The following is a 15,298-nucleotide window of genomic DNA, read 5'->3' on the forward strand; positions in this document are numbered from 1 at the left end:
GTATGGAGGCAGAGGTACTGTACAGTACGGTGGGTGCTAGATGAGAGAGCGCTCAACTGATATCACTCCTCTTGCAATGTTCAGAAGCACTGTCTACTTGGCCAAGGGTGAGGAGGCTCCTTTAGCTCAGGCTGATAAGAAACTGCTTCTGAAGCTGTTATAATTCAGAGGTTGCAGGTTCTCAGCTGGCCATGGGCAGTTGCCACAGTGCAAATCTGGGATGTTTCATGGTGTGTTTGAGTCCACAACAGAACACTTGGCATAGTCAGCAGGATTTGCACTGTGGAGAGGTAGAGTATGGAGGCAGAGGCAGAGATACTGTACAGTAAGGTGGGAGCTAGATGAGAGAGCGCTCAACTGATATCACTCCTCTTGCACTGTCTACTTGGCCAAGGGTGAGGAGGCTCCTTTAGCTCAGGCCAATAAGAAACTGCTTCGGAGAGCCATTGTAATCCAGATGTTACAGGACTGTGGCTGGCCACGGGCAGTTACCACAGTGCAAACCTGTGAACTGAGATGGGTTGTGGTTTATGTGCAAGTCCATAACAAACATGTTACTGTTTCACCCATTGGCCGCATTAATAAAGTTTTAGAGATTTATCATATAATTCTTTTTAACACCACACAGCATCACTTGCTTATCAACTTAAGCTAATCACAGCACAGTTTTCTTCAGGTGCGGTTGCAGGTTCAGTTGCCCATGAGTGCGGTTGAAATGTTTCTTGTTGAAAGATTTGTTAATAGAGAAAGTAACAAAGTGTAGTGTTGAAAAATGTAATCTTTTTGTATCTTTTAACAAAATTGTGCTACAAAAAATCTTGGTTATGTACTGTGCCTGTTTAGAATGCATGTAATCAAGTTCTTGAGAGACTGTGAGTGGTATACTTGTCAGGTTGGTGTGACTGCAGCTTAGCACGGCTTTCACGCTGAAGGATGGAAAATGATGGTGTCCAAGTGCTTTAACAACCTTTGCTAAGTGTTCTCGGTTCAATTCTGTTTTTAAATACAAACTGCAACATAGTAGATACAATCTAAAGATACACCACAATAGCTTTTTGGCATCATCTACAGAAACACTAGTCAGAATAAAGCTTTTGTCAGATGCCAGGAGCCAATCATTCCACTTTTAGTAAAACAGACATTCAAGGCTAAAAAATATGTATCAGGAACACACGACAACAAGGTGTGTTTTTATTTTAATTAAAGAATATTGTAATGTTTTAAATTATACAATGGTAGATTATAATTCAAAGTTTATTTTTAATTGTCACTTAATATTGATATCTTTATAGCTTCCTTTATGATCCCTTTATTAGGTCATACATGCAGCTCCACCAGGATGTAAAAAAAAGGAATGTAAAGATGCTACATCCTCCTTATGCAAAGGCAAAAATCAAATCTTCACAGTCAATTAAACTAAATAAAATGTCCTTTTTGTAGAGCCACTGAATGCCAATTTATGACTTGACGTATTTATTTCACAGCTCATTTTTATGTATTTGATCCTTTGGAGTCTTGCATCTCATCCTCAGCAGTGAATAGCTCCACAGTGTCAAGTCAGCACCCATCTGGATGAACCTAGATAACAGCACCAGTAAGATGATTTCTTTATGACAGGATTGTTGCTTTACTACTGTCAGCACACTCACCTTTGAGGATGGAACTACTCATGGGAGTGATTGTTGTTGCTTCCATGTCATGAATAAAGCCTTCACGTTAAACTGTGATCTGAACTAGACTGCACGATGAGGTCTTTAAAGAACATCAGGAACTTGACAAACAAGAGGAGACCATTAAGTTCATGGTGCCCATTTATTAGCCAATATCTCATCTCGATTCTTCATAAATGTTGTCAAGGATTTTTCTTTAACTTCATGTCTTAGTAGTTTGCTCCAGAGTCCCACAATTCTTTGTGTAAAGACTGCTGAAGGCCTGTGCGTTGGAGCTGGGAAGTCCTCTACAGCGCATCTTCAACCTGAGCCTGGAACAGGGGAGAGTCCCGAGGCTTTGGAAAACATCTTGCATCACCCCAGTCCCAAAGGTATCACGTCCTAGCGAGCTGAATAACTTCGTCGCATGTGATGAAAACCATGGAGTGGCTGCTGCTTCACTACCTGAGGCCACAGGTCCGCCACGCCCTCGACCCTCTGCAGTTCGCATAACAGGAGAAGGTGGGAGCGGAGGATGCCATCATCTACATGCTACACCAATCCCTCTCCCACTTGGACAGAGGCAGTGGTGCTGTAAGAATTATGTTTCTAGACTTCTCTAGTGCCTTCAACACCATCCAACCTCTGCTCCTTAGGGACAAGCTGACAGAGATGGGAGTAGATTCATACCTGGTGGCATGGATCGTGGACTGTCTTACTAGACAGACCTCAGTATGTGCGTCTCAGAAGTGCAGGTCTGACATTGTGGTCAGCAACACAGGAGTGCTGCAGGGGACTGTACTTTCTCCGGTCCTGTTCAGCCTATATACATCGGACTTCCAATACAACTCGGAGTTCTGCCACGTGCAAAAGTTCGCTGACGACACTGCTATAGTGGGCTGCATCAGGAGTGGGCAGGAGGAGGAGTATAGGAACCTAATCAAGGACTTTGTTAAATGGTGCGACTCAGACCACCTACACCTGAACACCAGCAAAACCAAGGAGCTGGTGGTGAATTTTAGGAGGACCAGGCCCCTCATGGACCCCGTGATCATCAGAGGTGACTGTGTGCAGAAGGTGCACTTTCCCTTAATTGCCATGGATTTCTTTAGTATGTGAAAGAATTCTGCTAGATCTACTATGTCAATGCCTTTGAGAAATGTCGAAGAGCAATGTCACTCGTGCATTCAAACACTTTGGAGCAGACTTACACACTTGAGTGATGTTATGCCCAAATGCTAATTTTAAGTAAGGGCTAATGTACAAACAGAAGTTGCAGTATGTTGAAGGATTACATCAAATGTTATGAAATGAGTGGCATTCTCAGCACTTTGTTCTTTTTAGTTATTAACTTGTGTATAGTGTAGTATGTTTTGCATTATGTGTAAGTTTTTATTACTAATAAAAACTAGTTGACATGTCCGTGCTTTGTATACCGATCACTCTATGTTTTTTGTTTCTTTGCTGACCAATTTCAGTTTCTGTCCTTTTCATGGGTGCTGCCCTCTTGCTTCATCTTGTTAATGATACTATCAGGTATGCTTAATCAGCTGCTCTATACTTAAGAGTTTCCTAGTGCTGTCACAAAGCATCAACCCTCATGTACAGGCCGACTTGTGTAAAGACCGTGAGTCCAACGATCAAGGCTTTGGAAGCTCTAAGTTAACCAAGTACGCAATTTCCTTTCTCTCCTGTCCTCAGCATATATTTTAGTACATTCCTGTGATTAGCACTAGACTCCTTTCTTGTCTCACTTAAAGATTTTGACAAAAAATCTTCATCCACTTCAACAATGTAACCATTCAGAGACTCCATTCTCCTTCAGCTTGTTGAACTGTCAGTCAGCATTGAACAAAGCAGGCTTTATTCCAGTATTTTCCAACAAAAGTGGAATCCAAGTTGTGGCACTAATGGAGACATGGACTCACAGCCCTTTCCTCAGGATTCCACTTCACTCATGCTTGTCGTTGAACTGGAAAAGGTAGAGACACAGGAATACTAGTCTTCAAGAACTGGAGACTCACACTGTTGGGTATTGCATGCAACTACATCACTACCATGCAATACACTGTCTCCTACCCTCTTAACCTTAACATTGTTGTTCTTTATCACCGTCCAGGTCTGCTAAGAACTTCCTTGATGAGCTGAATTCCATATGATGGCAGTCCACTTCTAATACTCAGGGACCTGAACATCCACCTGGATAGCCCTTCTTCGACAAACTTACTTTGTCCTCTTTTGCTTTTTAACCTGACACAGTTGCACACAGACAGTAAACCTCTGGATTTCATTCCGTCACTGCACACCCACAAACACTGTCACTTCACTACATACATCCGACCTCCTTCCCTCTGTTTCTACTGTCATTGCTTCTATCATGTCCTTCTGCCATTACCTCTGCTCCCACTCTCCCAGCTGTTTCTTTTCCTCCATCTCCTCTGCTCTCTCCTCTCCTGACCACTTCATCTCTCTTGACACCAGTGCTGCCCCTGACATTACAGGTGCTGGTCATAAAATTAGAATATCATGACAAAGTTGATTTATTTCAGTAATTCCATTCAAAAAATGAAACTTGTATATTAGATTCATTCATTACACACAGGCTGATGTATTTCAAATGTTTATTTCTTTTAATGTTGATGATTGTAACTGACAACTAATGAAAGTCCCAAATTCAGTATCTCGGAAAATTAGAATATTGTGAAAAGGTTCAATATTAAAGACACCTGGTGACACACTCTAATCAGCTAATTAACTCAAAACACCTGCAAAAGCCTTTAAATGGTCTCTCAGTCGAGTTCTGTAGGCTACACAATCATGGGGAAGACTGCTGACTTAACAGTTGTCCAAAAGACGACCATTGACACCTTGCACAAGGAGGGCAAGACACAAAAGGTCATTGCTAAAGAGGCTGGCTGTTCACAGAGCTCTGTGTCCAAGCACTTTAATAGAGAGGCGAAGGGAAGGACAAGATGTGGTAGAAAAAAGTGGACAAGCAATAGGGATAACCGCACCCTGGAGAGGATTGTGAAACAAAACCCATTCAAAAATGTGGGGGAGATTCACAAAGAGTGGACTGCAGCTGGAGTCTGTGCTTCAAGAACCACCACGCACAGACGTATGCAAGACATGGGTTTCAGCTGTCGCATTCCTTGTGTCAAGCCACTCTTGAACAAGAGACAGCATCAGAAGCATCTCGCCTGGGCTAAAGACAAAAAGGACTGGACTGCTGCTTTCTGATGAAAGTAAATTTTGCATTTTCTTTGGAAATCAAGGTCCCAGAGTCAGGAGGAAGAGAGGAGAGGCACAGAATCCACGTTGCATGAGTTCCAGTGTAAAGTTTCCACAGTCAGTGATGGTTTGGGGTGCCATGTCATCTGCTGGTGTTGGTCCATTGTGTTTTCTGAGGTCCAAGGTCAACGTAGCCGTCTACCAGGAAGTTTTAGAGCACTTCATGCTTCCTGCTGCTGACGAACTTTATGGAGATGCAGATTTCATTTTCCAACAGGACCTGGCACCAGCACACAGTGCCAAAGCTACCAGTACCTGGTTTAAGGACCATGGTATCCCTGTTCTTGATTGGCCAGCAAACTCGCCTGACCTTAACCCCATAGAAAATCTATGGGGTATTGTGAAGAGGAAGATGCAATACGCCAGACCCAACAATTCAGAAGAGCTGAAGGCCACTATCAGAGCAACATGGGCTCTCATAACACCTGAGCAGTGCCACAGACTGATCGACTCCATGCCACGCCGCATTTCTGCAGTAATCCAGGCCAAAGGAGCCCCAACTAAATATTGAGTGCTGTACATGCTCATACTTTTCATGTTCATACCTTTCAGTTGGCCAGCACTTGTAAAAATCCTTTTTTTGCATTGGTCTTAATTGATATTCTAATTTTCCGAGATACTGAATTTGGGACTTTCATTAGTTGTCAGTTATAATCATCAACATTAAAAGAAATAAACATTTGAAATACATCAGTCTGTGTGTAATGAATGAATCTAATATACAAGTTTCACTTTTTGAATGGAATTACTGAAATAAATCAACTTTGTCATGATATTCTAATTTTATGACCAGCACCTGTATATGCTGAACTCTGTCCTCTTGCCTTGATGCTGTCTGTCCTCTCTCTTCTAAGCCTTCATGTAATAGGCCCCTCATGCCCATGACTAAATGAAGCTTTCTTTAAGTAGTCTATGGACGGAACTGAAAGAAAATGGAGAAAATCAAAAGCCCAGACTGACTTGTATAAGTATCGTTCTCTTCTAATGTTCTTGTCTTCTGCTATTACCAATGCTAAGGTAAGTTTATTTTTCAAAATAGGATTAGCAGCACATCTGGTAGTCGAATCTTGTTCTCTACCTTCACGTCCCTCCACAACCCTTCTACCATCAACCTTCATAAATGTGAATGACTTTGCAACCTTTTTTCAGGAAATGGTGGCTGTCATCAGCAGTTATCTCTCATCTCCCCCTCGAGCCAGTCTAGCCAGTTTGTTCCCTCCAGAACACACCGCGACATTCTCCTCTTTCTCTCCTCTCTGCACCACTGATATTTCTCACCTCGTCTGTAGTCGTCCCACTATCTGTTCACTGGACCCCATTCCCTCTCATCTCCTCCAGTCTATCTTTCCCTCACTTATTTCTGCAGTTTCACAAGATGTAAACAGCTCACACAGCACAGGCACTTTTCCTACATTGTTCAAACAGGCCCCAGTAGCTCTTCTTCTCAAGAAGCCCATTCTCAACTAATCTCAAGTAAGTAATTATAGACCAGTTTCTCTTCTCTCATTTCTAATTGGAAACATTGGAAAATGCTGTCTCTACCCAAGTCTCTTCCTTTCTTTCACAAAAAGGACAGCTTGATCCTAATCAGTCAAGCTTTGTGAGAGGTCATTCCACTGAGATGGCTCTACTTACCACCATCAACATGTAATCTGACCTCATCCTGCTTTACGTCTCCTCTGCCTCCGACACAGTCAACCACTAGATCCTCCTTGTCACCCTCTCTGACTTTGGTATTACTGGGACTTCCCTCAGATGGTTTGAGTCCTATCTCATGGGCAGATTCCACAGTGTCTCCTGGCGTGGAGAAATGTCAAGGGTGCATCAGACAAACAGGGGGGTGCCCCAAGTATCGATGCCAGGCATTCTCCTCTTCTCCCAATATACATCCTCACTAGGCCATATCAGCCAGTCCACATGGTTTCTGTTATCAGTGCTATTCTGATTATACACAGCTGTACCTGTCGCTCCCTCCAGAGGATCACATCGTATCAGCTAGAATCCCTGCATCACATGGTAATAATAATTCTTTGCATTTATAAAGCGCTCAGCAATTGCCGGTTAAGGACCTTGCTCAAGGGCCCAACAGAGCAGAGTCCCTATTGGCATTTACGGGATTCGAACCCTGTACGGCTGTTCGGTCCCTGTACGATCGGTGCCAGAGCTTGGTCCGCATTGCCGGCAGTAAGTCGAACCCGTTTCCAGGGCTGCCCTTTGTCACCGATTCTGTTCATAACTTTTATGGACAGAATTTCTAGGCGCAGCCAGGGCGTTGAGGGGGTCCGGTTTGGTGGGCTCAGGATTGGGTCACTGCTTTTTGCAGATGATGTTGTCCTGTTTGCTTCATCAGGCCGTGATCTTCAGCTCTCTCTGGATCGGTTCGCAGCCGAGTGTGAAGCGGCTGGGATGAGAATCAGCACCTCCAAATCCAAGACCATGGTCCTCAGCCGGAAAAGGGTGGAGTGCCCTCTCAGGGTTGGTAGCGAGATTTTGCCCCAAGTGGAGGAGTTCAAGTATCTCGGGGTCTTGTTCACGAGTGAGGGAAGAATGGAGCGTGAGATCGACAGGCGGATCGGTGCGGCATCCGCAGTAATGCGGTCGCTGCATCGGTCAGTCATGGTGAAAAAGGAGCTGAGCCGCAAGGCGAAGCTCTCAATTTACCAGTCGATCTATGTTCCTACCCTCACCTATGGTCATGAACTATGGGCAGTGACCGAAAGAACGAGATCGCGAATACAAGCGGCTGAAATGAGTTTCCTCCGCAGGGTGTCTGGGCTTTCCCTTAAAGATAGGGTGAGAAGCTCAGTCATCCGGGAGGGGCTCAGAGTAGAGCCGCTGCTCCTCCGCATCGAGAGGAGTCAGATGAGGTGGCTCGGGCATCTGATCAGGATGCCTCCTGGACGCCTCCCTGGTGAGGTGTTCCAGGCACGTCTAACCGGGAGGAGGCCCCGGGGAAGACCCAGGACACGTTGGAGGGACTATGTCTCTCGACTGGCCTGGGAATGCCTTGGGATTCTCCCGGAAGTGCTAGAAGAAGTGGCCGGGGAGAGGGAAGTCTGGGCATCTCTGCTCAAGCTGCTGCCCCCGCGACCCGACCTCGGATAAGCGGGAGACAATGGATGGATGGATGGATGGATTCGAACCGGCAACCTTCCGATTGCCAGTGCAAATCTCTGGCCTCATATCAGCTAGAGTCTCACTGATATTGCAGTCTGGATCAGGGAACAACATCTCCAGCTGAACTTGTCAAAGACAGACCTTCTTGTCATCTCAGCTGGCCTCTCTGCTTGGAATCCCCATCTCTGTTTTGCTAACTTTCACTAGGTCGGTATGCAAGTCAAATCAAGTCAAGTCAACCATTATAGACATTCTGCAACTGTGCACACATACAGTACATAGTGAGATAAAATAACATTTCTCCATGACCACGGTGCAACATACAGCAAAATATAAAATACAGAGAATAATGTGTGATGAAGTGATATAGTGCAAGAGAAAAAGACATGAAAAACTTACCAAAACAACATCAAAGATGGAGAGAGAGAGCGGTTAGGAGCGTGTGCTGCACCAGCCACATGACAACCCACCTCAGGATCCCAGATTAGGACCCAAGTGCCAACACCAAAAGAAAAAATATATATTTATATGATTGAAACTATTACACAGCCTGGTAAAATATGAGTACCATTTGCTAGATGGGAAAAGAGCAAATAGTCAATGGATGAGAACAGTCATTCACAATGCTGCAGGCATTACAAATGTGATGTTTGTGGACGATGTCTTTTAGGGAAGGTAGAGACAACAGCTGACAACACCTAGCATGCAAATGGGTATTACAATATTATTTTTCTCTTGTTTTTATTACTGACAGATTTTAATAAATATGACATATAGTAGATTCAGAAATTAATCAGGCCTCTTCTCTTTCTACACACTTTATTGTGTATTATATTTAATTTTAAATTAATGACAATGTGAAAATGTGTTTTCAGAAAGGTTTGCAAATGTATTAATAAAAACAAAAACTGAAATCTCTCATTCATATAAGTATTTACACCCTTAATTCAGTACTTTGTAGAAGCCCCTTTGGCATCAATTACAACTTTAATTCTTCTTGGGTGAGTCTCTACAAACTGTGCACACCTTGATTTGGGCAGTTTATCCCATTCTTTCTGGCAGATCCACTCAAGCTCCATTAGATTGAATGGGATGCAAGGCATACACCAGCTCAGAATGGGGCACCAATTCATCACAGGGCACACTTGTACTCATACTCAGTCACCCAAGACTACTTTACAGTTGTTAATTAACTCAGCAGGGGTGTCTTTGGGATGTGGAAGGAAGACAACTGGGAAGTGTGTCATATAACAATGGACTGAATAAATGCTTATTTGAAGATAAGTCTGTGGTAGTAATGCCTTCATCCTCAGGGTGTGCTCACTTCTCTATGGTGTTGTTAAGAAATGTTTTAATGTAAAAGAATAAATAAACATAAATTATGCAATTTAATGCACAATCCAAAAAAAGTTCAATTTTCTATGAAATGTGCTGCAATTTGCAATAGAGACAGAGAGCGAGAGAGAGAGAGATATGCACTTGGTAATTTGGAAAAAGCATTCAGGTTTTAACAGTTATTCACATGTGGGTGATCTTGAATTGAGTCACTGTCTCCAAGATTAATTTCGGGAAAAAAAAGATACTGTTAATCAAACAGAGCTTAGGATATTAAACTAAAAGTTAAATATGTGAAAGCCTTTCCTGGCACTGTGAACAGTAATTTTAGCTCTGAGTTGAATCAGAAGGAAATTGATTTTCTTTCAAACTCTGCTTCCCCTCATAAATTGGATACTTTCCCCCATAGAAATATTAAAAATGACCTTTATTTTCTAGCATATCTAACTGAACAGAATCAAAAGTTAGAAAATACTGGCTGTGATCATTTGTAATTCTACTTTATGGAGGTTTTTCTACTTTTGTTTCTTTGTCAAAGTCAGGATCCTTTCTTTCCTTAATATGTCAAAGCAAAAAGTCTTTCCACTTGAAACCTACTCAGTTTCCAAATGGCTGGGGCCTTTCCCAAACCACATCATTAGTTCTTTTACAGCCGTAAGTGCTGTGCTGCTAAAAACTCTTGAAAGAAGTTTTAGGATTTGGTCCTCACTCTTTTCCAGTTTGAATTGGTGTTATGGGATTTGTGGCAGATGCTCATTATTAGTGGTATTTTTCTTAAACTTTCAGATATTATTTAAATGTCATGGTGCAAATATATTGCAAATTTTATCTCCAACCGTAATCTCTTGTTAATATTAAATGTGATGTATTGTATACATATGAACAATACCTGTTTGGTTTCTAGGCATTGACACTAAATGTGCACAACTCCATCCTGGCATCTTTAGCGTGATTAAACTAAATACCTAGGAAGGGCTGATGCAAGAAGTATTGATTTTTGCTGTCTTGTTGCACAGAATATCTGGGCCCATATTTTTATCAAGTATCTCAGACTCAAATTCTGATGATAAGAATTTGTCCTACCTCAGAGTAGGACATGAGAAGAAATTTGAAAACGTCCTTGTGACACCATGTGTAGTGGGGCACCAGACTACACACTGGGCATCTTGTAGTTCGTGTAGTTATTGTAAGATTGACGCTATATAGCGCCTGACCTGACACAGATTGGACACAGGAGACACGTATAAAATAAAACAAATACTTTTATTTTCTTCGTTCGTGGGCTACGCCTTCCTCGTACCTACAGACACAACACAGTCCCAAGCACAAGCACACCACTAATACACTGCACTTTCTCTTCCTCCATGGCACCACCACTCCTTCCCAGCAACCTTGTCCTCCTCCACCTGACTCTGGCCCCTGAGTGGTGGTTGCTGACTCCCTTTTATCAAGCACCCGGAAGTGCTCCAGGTGGTTGATTGCTGACATCTGGCTGCACTTCCGGGTAAGGCGAAACCAGTGCTTCATGGGAGTTGGAGTTTTGTGCAGCCCCGTTGGGTTCCGCAGGTGCCGCCAGGGGGTGCTGCAGCAGGAGCTGCTGGACCCTTCTGGGCACTGGTTTCGCCACACCCGGAAGTGCAGCCGGATGTCGGCAATCAAACACCTAGAGCAGTTCCGGGTGCCAAATAAAAGGGGCCAGCAACCACCATTTAGCGGCCAGAATCGGGTGGAGGAGGACGAGGTTGCCTGGGAGGAGTGGTGGTGCAGGAGAAGAAAGTGTGTGGTGTGCTGGTATTTTGGGACTGTGTTGTAGCTGGGGGACACGGGGAAGACATGTCCTCCAGCTGAAGAAAAATAAAAGTCATTTTATTTTATACATGCCTCCGTGTCCATCTGTTTCGGGTCAGGCGCCCATATAGCACCCTTTGTTACTATATATATATATATATATATATATATATATATATATATATATATATATATATATATATATATATAGGCACAAGTCGCTATGCTTGATTTCCTTTAATGGCTGAGCAACACCAAACACTTACCACTATGCTTCAGCTGAAAGACAACCCCTGCAGGCAGGAAGTTCATGTTATACTCAGTGCCGTTTTTCCGACCAATCCTGAAGCTCTGTGTTACCCCCTAACCAGTCACGGGTGACACAATCACATTCTTACATCACAAGTCTATTAAGCAGCCTCATGGTTGTTCACATGCATGTATGGGAATCAAACACTTTCTGACTTCATATTGAAGGTAAGTTAATACCTCACTTTCTAAACTTATGGTTATGTTATCCTCCTGAATCCCTTTTATTTTCTGTGGTAAACTAAACTAAATGCTTTGAACCCGCAGCCAGACTGCCAGTGCCCTGCCGTGTTGTACCACTGAAGCAGTGCTGAAATGCTAGCGAAAGCGTCATCTTGCATTCTCATCTGCTGAACAAGAAAGGTAAATGCCCACCTTTCTTTTTGTGTTCTCCTTCACTTGAAAATGCACTTACTTGAAAAGTTATTTTAAATTTCTTTGCTAATGCCCGAGTATAGGCACATTAGCGCAATCCTTCTCCCAGTCCCATCAAGGAATAAGAAGCCATGTCTGGGAATGAATGGCATCACAATTTTATGGCACCCCTTGCCATAAATTGAAACTCATTATGACATTTTGTAGTTTTCTGATACAAGTGCAGAGGATTTATCACAAAGATAATGATAATAATATCAGAAGTACAAGAAGGAAAACATAATAAGGTAAAATATTGTGCTAAGTTGATTGTTATTGTTGCCCCTTTGCGAACACCATGAATAATATTGTAACGAAAACCAAGACAAAAAGACAGAGACACACACACTGAGTGGGAGTTAAACTAAATCCTGGTAAAGTTAAGGGTAGTGTCCTAAATAACTCCTTCTCCTAAGAGTAGATCCAAATTTGTGGATTTATAAGCCAGTTAGGACCGTTTTCCTACTCTGAGACACTTGATAAATAAGGGCACCAGACTTTAATATAACTTGATATACAGTTAGGTCCATAAATATTTGGACAGAGACAACTTTTTTCTAATTTTGGTTCTGTACATTACCACAATGAATTTTAAATGAAACAACTCAGATGCAGTTGAAGTGCAGACTTTCAGCTTTAATTCAGTGGGGTGAACAAAACGATTGCATAAAAATGTGAGGCAACTAAAGCATTTTTTGAACACAATCCCTTCATTTCAGGGGTTCAAAAGTAATTGGACAATTGACTCAAAGGCTATTTCATGGGCAGGTGTGGGCAAGTCCGTCATTATGTCATTATCAATTAAGCAGATAAAAGGCCTGGAGTTGATCTGAGGTGTGGTGCTTGCATGTGGAAGATTTTGCTGTGAACAGACAACATGCGGTCAAAAGAGCTCTCCATGCAGGTGAAAGAAGCCATCCTTAAGGTGCGAAAATAGAAAAAACTCATTTGAGAAATTGCTACAATATTACGAGTGGCAAAATCTACAGTTTGGTACATCCTGAGAAAGAAAGCAAGCACTGGTGAACTCAGCAACGCAAAAAGACCTGGACGTCCATGGAAGACAACAGTGGTGGATGATCGCAGAATCATTTCCATGGTGAAGAGAAACCCCTTCACAACAGCCAACCAAGTGAACAACACACTCCAGGGGGTAGGCGTATCGATATCCAAGTCTACCATAATGAGAAGACTGCATGAAAGTAAATACAGAGGGTGCACTGTAAGGAGCAAGCCACTCATAAGCCTCAAGAATAGAAAGGCTAGATTGAACTTTGCTAAAGAACATCTAAAAAAGCCAGCACAGTTCTGGAAAAACATTCTTTGGACAGATGAAACCAAGATCAACCTCTACCAGAATGATGGCAAGAAAAAAGTATGGAGAAGGCGTGGAACAGCTCATTATCCAAAGCATAGCACATCATCTGTAAAACACGGTGGAGGCAGTGTGATGGCTTGGGCGTGCATGGCTGCCAGTGGCACTGGCACACTAGTGTTTATTGATGATGTGACACAGGACAGAAGCACCCGAATGAATTCTGAGGTGTTCAGAGACATACTGTCTGCTCAAATCCAGCTACATGCAGTCAAATTGATTGGGCAGCGTTTCATGATACAGGTGGACAATGACCCAAAACATACAGCCAAAGCAACCCAGGAGTTTATTAAAGCAAAGAAGTGGAAAATTCTTGAATGGCCAAGTCAGTCACCTGATCTTAACCTAATTGAGCAGGCATTTCACTTGTTGAAGACTAAACTTCAGACAGAAAGGCCCACAAACAAACAGCAACTGAAAGCCGCTGCAGTAAAGGCCTGGCAGAGCATTAAAAAGGAGGAAACCCAGCATCTGGTGATGTCCAGGAGTTCAAGACTTCAGGCTGTCATTGCCAGCAAAGCGTTTTCAACCAAGTATTAGAAATGAACATTTTATTTCCAGTTATTTAATTTGTCCAGTTACTTTTGAGCCCCTGAAATGAAGGGATTGTGTTCAAAAAATGTTTTAGTTGCCTCCCATTTTTATGCAATCATTTTGTTCACCCCACTGAATTAAAGCTGAAAGTCTGCACTTCAACTGCATCTGAGTTGTTTCATTTAAAATTCATTGTGGTAATGTGCAGAACCAAAATTAGAAAAAAGTTGTCTCTGTCCAAATATTTAAGGACCTAACTGTATACTAGGTAGATGATGTGTAGCCCTTGTTTTCTAATATACATACCTATCTAAATAAAAAAATAATATTAGTTGATAGTAATTAATAATAATAAATAATAATGATGGTGCTTCATTTAAAATGTTTCTTCAAGGCATAGTTTCTTAGACTAAGGGTTGCATGTTGTCTGAATCACAACACTACTCAATGCAGAGAGTTTCGTGTGTGTGTGCCTGGCAATGTGGCACTGCAGTCAGCAAATGCCGTTGTTCCACTACAACCTCCATCAGTGATTCTGCAAGGGGCAACCCCCCCTCTAGGCCGGTGGCCATTCTGCAAGGAGGGCCCCGCGCGCACATCTTTCAGGACTCTGCATTTCAAAGCCACATAAAAGGCTAAATTGGGTTGTGAGAAAAAAACAAATAGTTTAATAACCACTGCTTTAGAAGCATGGGCTCATTTTCTACCCTGGTCATGTCCTATGTGAAGTTTGTGTGAGCTTTGCTTATTTCCTCCCTATATATCCAAAAGTTTGAAAAGGTGGTTTCCTAAGTGTACATTTTCCCAGTGTGAGAGAGTGTAGGTGTGCTTGTATGTGTGTACTAGAATGGAGTAGCTTACCACCCAGCAAGGAATGAAAAAAAGTAGTACCTATGGGACTGGAAGGAGTCTGTCCTCAAGTTCATAAGGCTTGTGCTGACCTACTTTGTGCTATCCTCTTTCACCTATTCAGTCTGTCCCCACGGCTCCAGAAAGTGCTGCTGCTGAGGAAAAACCCTGCATTGCTGCAGTTCTAAAGAAGGCAGACACCTCTTTACCTAATGACTACAGACCAGTGGCACTTACAACTGACTGGAGTTTATCTATTGGATAAAGAATGGCGTGGAGGATGCAATTATCTATCTGCTCCACAAGGCTTATTCTCATCTGGACAAACTGGTAGCACTGTGAGGATTATGTTAAGGTGTAAATTCAGAGGTGGATGAGTCTATGGTGTCCTGGACAATGGAGTATCTGTTGGGCAGACAGCAGTTTGTGAGACTCAAGGACTGTGTCTGTTACGGATGTGAGCAACACTGGAGCACCACAGTGAACAGTCCTGTCTCCTTTTCCCTTCACTCTGTACACCTCAGACTATAAATATAGCACCAGGTCATGTCAACTGCTGAAATACTCAGATGATTCTGCACTTATGGAGTGTATTGACAATGGGGGTGAAACAGAGGAGAGGAGTCAGATGGAAAAG

This window comes from Erpetoichthys calabaricus, chromosome 16, assembly GCF_900747795.2.
Source record: "Erpetoichthys calabaricus chromosome 16, fErpCal1.3, whole genome shotgun sequence".
Classification (NCBI taxonomy): Eukaryota; Metazoa; Chordata; class Cladistia; order Polypteriformes; family Polypteridae; genus Erpetoichthys; species Erpetoichthys calabaricus.